Source organism: Glycine max, chromosome 3 (assembly GCF_000004515.6).
Source record: "Glycine max cultivar Williams 82 chromosome 3, Glycine_max_v4.0, whole genome shotgun sequence".
Taxonomy (NCBI): domain Eukaryota; kingdom Viridiplantae; phylum Streptophyta; class Magnoliopsida; order Fabales; family Fabaceae; genus Glycine; species Glycine max.
In genome coordinates, this window is record NC_016090.4 from 19932717 (window position 1) to 19946637 (window position 13921).

Below are 13921 nucleotides of genomic sequence, written 5' to 3' on the forward strand. Positions count from 1 at the left end.
TGTCATCCTTGTTTCTTTGTCTCTCCAATAAAGCATGACATTTTTTCCTCTTAGAAGTCAACCACTAACAGTTTCTTCTGTGCATCGCATAATATTTATCGGTCATGTGTGTAGAAGCAAGCTTCATGATGATGATGAATCAAGATTGATTCAAGTTGTTTTGATGATAACAAAGATGATGACAAAAAGCCCAAGAAAATGATTTCAAGATTGAGTCAAGAACAATTCAAGAATCAAGAGAAATTTGATTTCAAGAATCAAGAATCAAGAATAATCAAGATCAAGATTCAAGAATCAAGAGAAGACTCAATCAAGATAAGTACTAAAAAGTTTTTCAAAACAATGAGTAGCACATGAAGTTTTCACAAAATCTTTTACCAAAGAGTTTTTACTCTCTGGTAACGATTACCAGTTTCCTGTAATCGATTACCAGTGGCAAAGTTGGTTTTCAAAAGCTTTCAAACTGAATTTACAACGTTCCAATTAATTTCAAAATGGTGTAATCGATTACAAGATTTTGGTAATCGATTACCAGTGTGTTTGAACGTTGAAATTTAAATTCAATTGTGAAGAGTCACATCCTTTCACAAAAATGCTTTGTGTAATCGATTACACTGATTTGGTAATCGATTACTAGTAACAAGTTTTGAAAAAAAATCAAAAGATGTATCTCTTCCAATGGTTTTCAGGATTTTCTAAAGGTTATACCTCTTCCAATGGTTTTCTTGACCAGACTGGAAGAGTCTATAAAAGCAAGACCTTTACTTACATTTCTATAACTTTTGAACAAATATTACAATCCTTTACAACCTTTGAATCTCTTTGAGCATCTTCTTGAATTTCTTCTTCTTCTTCCTTCGCCAAAAGCTTTCTAAAGTTTTCTAGTTTTCTAAACCTTGAAAACAAAAGTGTGCTATTCATCTTTTTCATTCCCTTCTCTCTTTGCCAAAAAGAATTCACCAAGGACTAACCGCCTGAATTCTTTTTGTGTCTCTCTTCTCCCTTTTCCAAAAGAATGAAGGACTAACCGCTTGAATTCTTTTGTGTCTCCCTTCTCCCTTTTCAAAGAATTCAAAATGACAGTCTGAGAATTCTTTTGATTCTTCCCTTTCCCATAAACAAAAGATTTCAAAGGACTAACCGCTTGAGAATTCTTTTGTTTCCCCATTCACAAAGTTTCAAAGGACTAACCGCCTAAGAACTTTGTCTTAACACATTAGAGGGTACATCCTTTGTGGTACAAGTAGAGGGTACATCTACTTGGGTTGTTGTGACTGAGAACAAGAGAGGGTACATCTCTTGTGGATCAGTTCTAGTGGAGGGTACATCCACTTGGTTGTTCAAAGAGAACAAGGGAGGGTACATCCCTTGTGGATCTTTGCTTGTAAAGGATTTTACAAGGTTGAAAAGAAATCTCAAGGACCGCAGGTCGCTTGGGGACTGAATGTAGGCACGGGTTGTTGCCGAACCAGTATAAAACTCTTGTGTTTGTCTTCTTCTTCCCTACACTCTTTATTTTCCGTTGTGCACTTTAATTATCGCTTTTACTTTTAGTTAAGTTTATATTTATGTTCTTTACTTTCTTAACTTTATAGTAAAAGCCTAAGAAGGGTAGATTTTTAATTAGTAAAGGTTCAGTAATAATGAATTCAACCCCCTCCCCCTTCTTTATTATTCTGAGGCCACTTGATCCAACAAGTGGTATCAGAGCAGGTATCTTGTAGAAAGTTTAACAACTTCAAGATTCATGGCCTCTTTAAATTCTTTGTTTTTCAAAAGTATTTTCAGGAATAGGTTATTCCAGGATCATGATGAAGATCAAGTCAATTTGTGTCTCATGACAAAATCTCATGAAGATAACAAAGAAGAATCTGTAAGGAAGAAGTGGTACATTGACAGTGGATGTTCCAAGCATATGACAGGAGATGTATCCAAATTTACAACCATTTCTCCTAAGAAAAGTGGACACGTTACATATGGAGACAATAACAAAGGCAAAATTATTGGAGTCGGTAAAATAGGTACGAGTTCTTCTACTCCCATTGAAAATGTGTTACTTGTAGAAGGTTTAAAACATAGTTTACTGAGTGTTAGTCAATTATGTGATAAAGGATATAAAGTATCTTTTGATTCTGAAAAATGTGTTATCAAGCATGAGCATGACAAAGATATTGAACATATAGGTTTCAGAGAAAATAATGTTTACATGATTGATTTAAAACAAAAATTTGAAAATGATAGATGTTTTCTAAGTAAAGATTGTGATCCATGGTTATGGCACAAGAGAATTGCTAATATTAATATGGATCATCTAAATAGATTAATTTCAAAAGATCTAGTTATTGGTTTACCAAAATTAAAATTTGAAAAAGATAAGTTGTGTGATGCATGCCAAAAAGGTAAACAAACAAAAGTATCTTTTAAATCTAAAAATATTGTTTCTACCCCTCAACCATTACAATTATTGCACATGGATTTGTTTGGACCATCTAGGGTAATGAGTTTTGGTGGGAGTTACTATGCATTAGTAATTGTTGATGACTATTCTAGGTATACTTGGACTTTATTTCTTACTCATAAAAATGATGCATTTCATGCATTTAGAAAACTTGCCAAAGTCATCCAAAACAAGAAAAATCTCAAAATTAGCTCCATCAAAAGTGATCATGGAGGTGAATTTGAAAACAATGATTTTGAAATTTTTTGTGATGAATATGGCATAGAACATAACTTTTCTGCAACTAGGACACCCCAACAAAATGGAGTAGTAGAAAGGAAAAATAGAGCCCTAGAAGAAATTGCTAGAACTCTTTTAAATGACACACCACTTCCAAAATATTTTTGGGCAGAAGCAGTCAACACCGCATGTTATATTATGAATAGAGCCTTAATAAGACCCATTCTTAAGAAAACCCCATATGAAATTTTTAACAATAGAAAACCAAACATTGCTCATTTACATGTTTTTGGATGTAAATGTTTTGTCCTAAACAATGGTAAAGAAAGCCTAGGAAAATTTGATGCTAAGGCAGATGAGGGTACATCCCTTGTGGATCTTTGCTTGTAAAGGATTTTACAAGGTTGAAAAGAAATCTCAAGGACCGCAGGTCGCTTAGGGACTGGATGTAGGCACGGGTTGTTGCCGAACCAGTATAAAACTCTTGTGTTTGTCTTCTTCTTCCCTACACTCTTTATTTTCCGCTGTGCACTTTAATTATCGCTTTTACTTTTAGTTAAGTTTATATTTCTGTTCTTTACTTTCTTAACATTATAGTAAAAGCCTAAGAAGGGTAGATTTTTAATTAGTAAAGGTTCAATAATAATTAATTCAACCCCCCCCCCCCATTCTTAATTATTCCGAGGCCACTTGATCCAACAATGTGTATGACAATCATTTTGTTCAGGTAGATGCATCATAATCCTATTTTTTAATTTATGAAATTAATTATGTTATAATAATTTGAAATTTTTTGTGCATGTGTAACAGGTCTTTTTAAGAGACCGTTGTCCTTTACCGCCTCTAGCTTTGTTATGGTCTAGAAATTGTCATCCGCGGGCAAAGCAATGACAAAATCCATATATTAATAGAATGCAGCAGTACAAAAATTTGATGATGTTGAAAACAAACTATGTTGATTTAAGTGAAAAGAGAAGATTTAGCTACTTATGTAATTGTCATGTACTACAATAATATACAGTTGTTTCATTGGAAATTCATATAATTATGGATTATACATTACGTTCAAATGGTTTAGGGTTACTATAATACCCAGGGTTTAGAGTTACGCGTGTTATTAGGGTTAATTGTTACGTGAAAACCAGAGTTAAGTGGTACGCCACCAATTAGGGTTGAGTGGTACATAAAGAAAATAAGGGTTTTATCGACCAGGATTTAGTGTTACGTCACTAGTTACAGTTTAGGGTTAATTTGAAACTTATTAAAATTTTTGTTATGTGTGGAATATAGGGTTTATGGTTTAATTCACGACCTATGATATAAGCGGTTCGATAGTAATATAAAAAAGATTTCAAATAAAATTGGTAAAATAAAATGTTGTCAAATAAAATAAAATGATAAACATTGTCTACACATTTCCTAAAAAATTATAAATGTCTTCATGTGTCTTCCATGTGTCACGTTCGTCACAACCGCACATATACATTGCGATCCGCAGTCTAGCGATCCTTAGGCAGTCTTCCATGACATTGTATGTTTTTGTGCCTTCAGTTACTATCCTTAGGTTGAGCAACCGTTTTGACTTTTCAGCTATTGTTTGGCAAGCCTCCTATGACATTCACAACAATGGATAAGGTTTATACAAATTGCATGTTTAAATAAAATGAATTTCAGAGTAAGATGAATATATATGTTACCACTGCATGTCTAGGCTACTCCGCATGAGAAGGTGCATGTGTAGGTGCTTCCTCCATAGCTGCTGCCGCCACCGGGTACTGAGGAATATCTGGTTCTACATATGTGTCATGTTGCATTACAGGTGGATATCTGATTGGATCCCTGGGTTGTGCTGGCCTCATGAAGGGATATGAAATCATATAGAACCAGTTGATGTAGTCTGATGTGCATTGTCTAGGCACAACACAAATCTGACCCACCGGTGCAAGGTACTAAGAGAAGTGCATCCATCTGTCTTCAATATCTTAACATAATCTTGAACCCAGAGAGTGTGGAGGAATAGTCTAAACATTCCCAAATTGTTACACAACCCTCTCTGGTCGGTGTATGATATCAATGGGACCTCATCAGATATGTCCGTAAAATAAAGAAATCAGCTCAAACTCTATAATTGCATAGTGGTCACCATAAGACATCAAGTAAACACCATCAGATGTCAATCGATCTAGACACTTCCGATACGTCGACACTAGTAATGCCTTCCCAGAGGTCCAACGGCATGCACATGGTTTCCTTTCATGATAATCTTCAGTAGTAATAGCCTTAACAACAAATGGAAAATGCTCATAAATCCAACACCACACATATTTTCAAAACAAAAAAAAAATCAATACAATAGTCAACATCAAAGAACAAAAGAAAATTAAATTCAATTATAATTACTTGTAATACGTGTTGGATCGAGTGGCCTCAGAATAATTAAGAAGGGGGGGTTGAATTAATTATTCCTAAAACTTTACCAATTAAAAATTACTCTTTTAAGGCTTTTACTTTTGTTGTTAAGAGAATATGAAGTAGAAGAGAAACTTAACAGAAAGTAAAAGCGAAAATTAAATGCACAGTGGAAAGTAAAAGAGTAGGGAAAAAGGAAACAAACACACAAGAGTTTTTATACTGGTTCGGCAACAACCCGTGCCTACCTCCAGTCCCCAAGCGACCTGCGGTCCTTGAGATTTCTTTCAACCTTGTAAAAATCCTTTTACAAGCAAAGATCCACAAGGGATGTACCCTCCCTTGTTCTCTTTGAAACCCTAGTGGATGTACCCTCCACTAGAACTGATCCACAAGAGATGTACCCTCTCTTGTTCTCAGTCAAACCCAAGTAGATGTACCCTCTACTTGTACCACAAAGGATGTACCCTCCAATGTGTTAAGACAAAGATCTCAGGCTGTTAAACCTTTGATACTTTGTGAATGGGGATACAAAAGAATTCTCAGGCGGTTAAACCTTTGAACGCTTTTGTATTAGGGAATGGGAAGAATCAAAAGAATTCTCAGACTGTGTCGTGTTGAATTCTTTGACAAGGGAGAAGGGAGACACAAAAGAATTCAGGCGGTTAGTCCTTTGTTCTTTTGGAAAAGAGAGAAGAGAGACACAAAAAGAATTCAGGCGATTAGTCCTTGGCGAATTCTTTTTGGCAAAGGGAGAAGAGAATGAAAAGATGAATAGCACAAGTTTTCAAGGTTTAGAAAACCAGAAAACTTCAGAAAGCTTTTGGTACAAAGAAGAAGAAGAAGTTCAAATAGATTCAAGGCTTGTAAAGGATTGTAAGAGATTGATCGAAAAAGTAAAACAAAGCCTTGCTTTTATAGACTCTTCATGTCTGGTCAAGAAGGTCATTCAGAAGAGTTATAACTTTTAGAAAAATTTAAAACCCATTTGAAAAAGTCAAAACCTTTTTGAAGAGTTACATCTTTAGATTTTTCAGAAACAAACACTGGTAATCGATTACCAAATTAGTGTAATCGATTACACAAGGCTTTTAAGTGAGAGGATGTGACTCTTCACATTTGAATTTGAATTTCAACGTTCAAGGACACTGGTAATCGATTACCAAAACATTGTAATCGATTACAGCCTTTTGAAAATATTTGGAACGTTGTAAATTCAGTTTGAAAACTTTTTCAAACTCATTTTTCTACTGGTAATCGATTACAACAATATGGTAATCGATTACCAGAGAGTAAAAACTCTTTGGTAAAGGTTTTGTCAAAGACTCATGTGCTATTCAAAGTTTTGAAAAAACATTTTAATACTTATCTTGATTGAGTCTTTTCTTCATTCTTGAATCTTGAGTCTTGAATCTTGATCTTGATTCTTGACATCTTGAATCTTGAATCTTGATTCTTGATTGTAGACTTTCTTCTTGAGTCCTGAATTCTTCTTGATTCTTGAACTCTTGACTTGTTCTTGATTCACTTGAGATGTTCTTTGATTCACTTGAGTGGTTCTTTGATCTTTTGAGCTTTTTGTTCATCACCTTTGTCATCATCTTTTGTTGTCATCATTGTTATCATCAAAACACCTTTGAATCATTTTTTATTCATCATGAAGCTTTGCTTCCACAATACGGCCTATGCCATTAGTCTTTTCCTCTCTTGGAACTTGAACATAGGGGGGACACATTGCATGCTAAATAATTTACAATGTCATCATACCAAGGAAAAGAAAAACAATTGCTAACAACTATTCCTATAAAAGACAACATGGCCCAAAAAACTCCTCACCACCTTAACATTGTTGGGGGGATGAAACTTTTCAATCCCTTTCATTTTTGGCGGGGTCAACCACTATGCCTTTAGAGGACATTTTATGTCCAAGCACAATGCTCTCACGCACCATGAATTGGCATTTCTCCACATTAAGAACCAGTCTAGTCTCCTTACACCTTTTCAAGACAACATTTAAATTTTTCAAATAGGCATCAAAGGATTGGAAGTTATCTCATGAGGAGTACTAGAAGTGTTGAGGATGCTAAGGCATCGTCAACAATTTTTTGAGGTTGGGAAGTAACTTCAATCAAGAAAACATTTAAAATTTTCAAATATGCATCAAAGGATTGGGAGTTATCTCACGAGGAGTGCTAGAAGTGTTGATGGTTGCTAAGGCATCTTCAACAATTTTGTTGAGGTTGGGAAGTAACTTCAATTATTGGAGGTTCAACAACATCGACCTGAGGTCCAAGATGTGCATGAAGTTTGTTGAATAACTCTTCAGATTCAAGCAACCGTTATTTGTTTAGCTTCAACCTCTTTCTGCATCTCCATTAGTTGGCGGTTTAGTTTGTCTTGTTTCCTCTGAAGTTTTGTTGTCATTCCTTGAGTTGGAATCCAAGGGTTCTAATCAAGAGAGAATGGACATTCTTTAAGCGCATGAAACCTTGCCCATGCAATGACAATGGATTTTCTCATTGTAGCTTTAGAGTACTTGTGCAAGTCAAAGACAATCCGAGAGCAAAGCGGAGGACTATCATGGATTAAGCATTGATAAAACTCATTATCTCCTTCTTGTCTAAGGAAGCATGTCTACCAATCGTTGAAGCGATAGATCTTGGATGGACGTTGGATTTGCACCATGTGCATGTGATTGCAGTTGTCTTCCTTGTCATAATCTGAGGTGGATGTAAGGAGAGAGTTTTCATACATGTCTTTACAGTAAAAGAGTATGGCATCATTTTGTTCAAACTCACCGTCAGGCTTCAATCCAACAGTTTTCGTAGCAGCATCCCTTGTAAAGTAGTTGCTCTAATCATAAGGAATTGGACGTAAGGCAGCATTGTCTTTTAGGCCTTGATAAGGCATGGACTTATTCTGAGGAGGGACTTTGCCTTTCTTCTTTCTTAAGTCCAAGGTTGGCAATGCCAGAGCTATGTGATCAGACATGAACTTACTGGTGGTGGTCCGTCGAATGTGGATACCTGAAGGATAGCTTGGCCATTGATCAGTTAACCCGCATTGCATCATAGTCATCCCAACATTGTATATATCATCCTTAGTCAAGGGAAGAGCTTGATGCCCATAGTCTAAGGGGACGAACTTAGATATGGGAGTGAATAGTTGAATGTGCTTTGGACACAGAAAAAGGGGTAGGAAATCATCATATGATAGATCAATATGTTGTGTGTTAATCTTGTGAAACCACCCAATGATGTCCTTATCATAGCTAACCTTTTCTCTACAGGCCCTAGAAGGAATCTTGTAGACATTCTTGCCTTGAGTCATGAGAGATGAAGGCTTGGATTCCTTGGGGTGAAGCCGCTTCCATTTTGGTTGAGGAAGAACTTCAATCCCTATTGGTGGATCCAAGTCAATAGTGGTGGAAGCAGCTTGAGAATCTTGGTGTGTAAACGGAGGGCAGGTGTCTTCTTCTTCTTCTATATCAAGTGGAAATTGTGTCCAATCAATTATAATTTGGAGTTCCATGTGTGTTCTTCTTTGAATAATGTAGGCATTCTAAGAGAAAAAGAAATAGGAAAACACAAACTTGCAATGTCTTCAGCAGTGAGGTTGGGGTCTACAGTGGGCGAACCTTGATGTTGAAAGCGATCAAGGTGAGTGAGGGATGGACGTTCTTCATACTGAACTTCATCGTCCATAGTGATAGTGGAATCATTTGTGTTCTTTTTTTTCTGAGACATATAGTCTGAGTTCTTTGTAGGCTTCGTTCAAGCTGCTAAATAGTTGAAGACTGTTGTCGAACTGATTGCTCACCCTTTTGACACTTGGGGTGTTAGGCTCCTCTATTTTCTCATTTACTAGTACGAGGTTGAGTTGGACGAGGAGGAGACTGTTGTGTTGGTTTCACTTTGTTCACTTAAGGCACAAAGGTCTCATTTGAATGTGGTACAATTATTTGTTTCCTAAATACAAAAGGCCTATCATCCTATCATCCTCAATCTCAGTCTCATTAAGTTCCCTTAGATGTTCAACAGTGGATGCAAGCTTTTGGGTTTGCTATTTAACTACAGGCCTCTTGGTGACATTTTCCATGACACATATTTCCTTGGGAGAAATGAGAGTGGGAGGTGGACGTTGTTGATCAAGTGCATCCTTGGATGATGGTGCATCCATCTTTTCTTGGCTCTCTACTCAGCTTGAGCAACTTCTACTTCTACATCCACTCGTTCTTCTTTAGTAGCCTTCTCCCAGATTGTGTCTAACTGATTATCCCGTCTAGTGTTGAGTCCAAATTCTGTTGAAGTTTAGCAAGAATGGAATCATCCACTGGGGTAACTTGTTTGAAGGAGCCATCATCTACCAATCTCATCTTGGAAATGTTCTCTTGACTGAAAGATTTTTGTCTTGTCCTGCACATCTATAGGTGTTTCATACAAAAAAAAATTTATTACTCCATGGATTTCAAATACCTTAGTGAGGACGACACTATGGTAGATATGCTTCTCGATGCTCTAGTCCTTCATCACTTTAGTAGCAAAGAAGTTGAAGAGAATCTGGGGCAAGTGAAAGGGAGTGCCCTCCATAAGGTGATACAAAATAAACATATAGGTATTGGACAATAAGTCCTTTGATCCTTGTTTGTAAATGATGTCTTTGTTGACAATTTGCTAGAAGATATTGCGCTTACTCAGTAGTGCTCCATAGTTGGGCTACACAACATGTTTGTAAATTGATTGTCCTCCAAAACTCTTTGATGAGTTCAGTCACCACCACCTTGGGGTCTTCAAAGAAGTGGTGGATGCCACACAACATGAGTTGGGCTTTGATGATGTAGCCAACATTTTCAAATGAGTAGATATCAAAGAAGTGTTTAACATAAGCTCGTGGTTCCTTGTCCTTCGTTGTGACTTGTGTAGCAAGGATAGTCATAGGTGCAGGTCTGGTAATTTGAACAAGGGAACCATCCCTAGAAGATGTAGGGGGGTTGTTTGTGAAATGAGGTGCGATTTGGAAAATTGGGGTTGGTTGTGTTTCTTGTCCATTGTTAGGGTTAGGAGTTTCTGGGTTTTCGATAGGAAAAGAGGTTAGCTTACAAAGAGGTTTATGGGAGAGTGAATTTGAAGAGTTTGCATAAGGTTTTGATAGTGAAAGAACATAATGATGAGTTATAGTGTCGGTTAAGTGTTTAGGGTGAAGAAAGAGAAAGAGATCCTGGGGGGAAGTTGACAAGGTATGGGTTTTTTCAAATAGGATCTGACCCGCTTCAAGTGACTTGGCATAAATGAACTAAAAATGTTGTGTTTGACTAAAGTTACGTCTAGTGGTCATCGTCAATATATTGGATACATGTATGTAGTGCATAGATAATAACTAAGCTCATTATACAATAGGTCCTTTGGACACTTAATGAAGTGTTATGATTTCACACATGGATTTAAAACCTCATTCCACAGGTAACATGCCAACTTTTTCTCTCAATGGGACTAGCCCGCCCTCAGTAAAGGGTTTCGTAAATAAATTAGGAAGCTGATCTTCTGTGAATACAAACTGTAATTCCACAATACCATTTCAGATGTGATACCTAATGAAATGATGTTTTATTTCTGTGTTTGGCACATGAACACATGATGGGTTTTTAGAAAGATCTATGGCAGCAATATTATCAAAGAGGATATGGATTTTACTCTCATACAAGTTGTAGTCCTCAAGTTGATGTTTGATCCATAAGAGTTGGGAATAACAACTTGTAGTATATATATACTTTGCCTTTACTGCGGATAGAGTTATTGTCCCATGTTTCTTGCTCTTCCTAGAGACCAAGCATCCACCAATAAAGTGACATCTTCCACTGGTGCTTTTTCTTTCCACTTTATCTTCAGCAAAATCCGCATCATAATAACCAAGAAACCTATATTCCTTTTCTCCATAATTAATATGATATTGTCCATATATATTTGGACAATTAGAATCTAAGTAACATAATCCTTGTGAAACAAAATAGTATCTACATTTCCACTTATAAATTTTCAGTTAAAAACGAACTTAACTTTTCATACCAAGCTCAAGGAGCTTGTTTTAAACCATACAAGGCTTTGATATGTTTGAAAACATGATAAGCATAGATAGAACTCTCAAACCCAGGGGTTGTTCCACATAAACCTCTTCCTTGATTAGTCTATTTAGGAACACACTTTTTACGCCCATTTGATGCAACATTATACCATGATAGGAAACAAAGGATAGTAAAATGTGTATTTCCTTTATACGAGCAACAAGAGCAAAAGTTTCAGTATAATCAATACCTTCCTGTTGTGATTAACCTTTGGCTACAACCTTCACCTTGTTCCTCCCTACCTTACATGTTTCATCAAACTTATTTCTGAACACCCACTTTACTTCATCAACAAATTTTTCTTTGGGGAGTTCTACAAGCTTCCATACATCGTTCTTCTGATACATAGCTAGCTCTTCTTGCATTGCTTTGACCCAGTATTCATCAGACATGGCATCATCTATGTGTTTTCGCTCAATCTCGGATATTAGTGTTGTGTTCTTAAAAGAGTTCCTTATTTGGACTTTGTCCATAGGATCACATATGATGTAGGCTCTAGATATTGTTTCATCAACAAGCATCCAATTGGTTCTCTAACCTCTTCAGGTTGATTGTCAACTGGTGAGTTGGATGAAAGTTGGTTCTGACTCGACGCAACAGTAGACTTAACAATATCCTCTATCTTCATCTCTGCAAAAGACACATCCAACTTTGACATTGTAGTGTCAAGCTTATTATAATTAAATCTCTCATGAATGGCCTCTTCTATAGTCAAGGTTCTAAAGTTATACACTCTATATGCCTTGGACAATTCAGAGTATCCAAGTAAGATTCCAAAATCACATTTGTAGTCAAACTTTCCAAGGTTATCCTTGGTATTTAGAAGGAAACAATGACATCCAAATGGGTGGAAATAAGAGATATTAGGCTTACGTCCCTTCCACTATTCATAGGGTGTCTTCTTTAAGATTGGCCTAATATAAATTTTGTTCTATAAATAACATGCATTGTTTACTGCTTCACACTAGAATTGCTTGGAGATTGAGTGGTCACTAAGAATGGTCCTAGCCATTTCTTCAAGAGATCCATTTCACCTCTCAACAACTTCATTCTATGGTGGTGTTCTTAGAGTCAAAAAATTGTGATGAATACCATTTTCTTCACAATTTTTTTTTAAAAGATTGTTTTCAAACTCTCCCCCATGGTCAATTCTAATTAAAGAGATACAAATGCCTCTTTCATTTTAATTCTTTTTATAAAATTTATGAAAGGTATCAAAAGAAACATCCTTCTGGGTTAGGAACCTGATCCATGTCCATTTAGTGTAATCGTCCACTATGATCGGACCATATTTGTGTCCAGAGAGGATGCAATCCTAGTTGATCCAAACAAGTCAAGGTGTAGGAGCTCTAAAGGCCTAAGTGGAAATAACATGTTTTGGCTTTAAACGAACATTTTACATGTTGGACCTTGTGGCCTCAATAATCTTAAGAGGGATAGGCTTAGAATGCAGAAGAAGCAACAACAATAAATTTAACAATGTTCTTTAAACATGCAAGACACAATTGATTGCAACAAAATAAATAAGATAAGGGAAGAGATAATGCAAACACAGTTTTATACTGGTTCGGCCACACCCTTGTGTCTACATCCAGTACTCAAGCAACCCACTTGAGTTTTCCACTATCTTTCTAAAATCCATTACAAAGTCTGAACCACACAGGGACAACCCATCCCTTGTGTTCAGATGCTTTACAACAAGAGACTCACAGTCTCTTAACCAATCTCATTGAATAAGAAGAATGGAAGAAGAATTCTCTCTTCAAGAGAAGAATATTACAATGAAGATCCATGGATGAACTCTTAATGGATTTACAAGTGTTTTCCCAAGAGTTCTTGAGAGAGCATTTGGCAATGAAGTTCTCTTAGAATCTCTCTCATTTTCTTTTGAGAGGATAAGATATTTTGGACCAGCAAAACTCTCTCTATCTTTTGAGAGGATAAAACATTTTGGCCAAGCAAAACTCTCTCTAAAAATCCGTGCCCAAGTCACCTATTTATAGACCTTTGATGGCCATTCACAAATCCATTGAAAAGATGTGACTGTTGGCAGATTTTCTGAAAACTCCCCACTGGTAATCGATTACAATGTCTGTGTAATCGATTACACAATTATAATTTGAAGGGTTATGACTTTTGAATTTGAATTTCCAAAGTTCCATTGCTGGTAATCGATTACAGACATATGGTAATCGATTACATGTTGAAAATTCAAATTCAAAACCTTTTTCAACAGCTATTTCTCAACCCTGTCTTCTGGTAATCGATTACACTTCCTGGTAATCGATTACCAGAGCCTTGCATGTCTTGAAAGCACTTTGTTTTAAGGCAAGGCTTGGTCTTTAGTGAATCTTGAAACAAGGCTTTGTTTGTTGAAGTAATCTTGAATTATTCTTGAAGCAAATGCTTATCATTTGAAGCAGCTTTGTTAGATTCTTCTTTGACATCATCAAAATCATGTATACATACATTCACATTACTTGTTTCCTTTTCTGGAAAGCTTCACTAAGAGAATCATCTTGATCTGACTGCTTTGGAAGTCTTCTTACAAGGCTTTGCTTTTGAAGCTTTGAGATTAACCTCAAGCTAGCATGACCAAACTTCTTATGACATACCCAACGATGCTCTTTGTCTAAAAGTAAGCATGACACCTTTTGACGGGACAAATCACCAAGTTTAATCTTATAAAGATTTCCTTGTCTCTTAGCAGAGAAGAG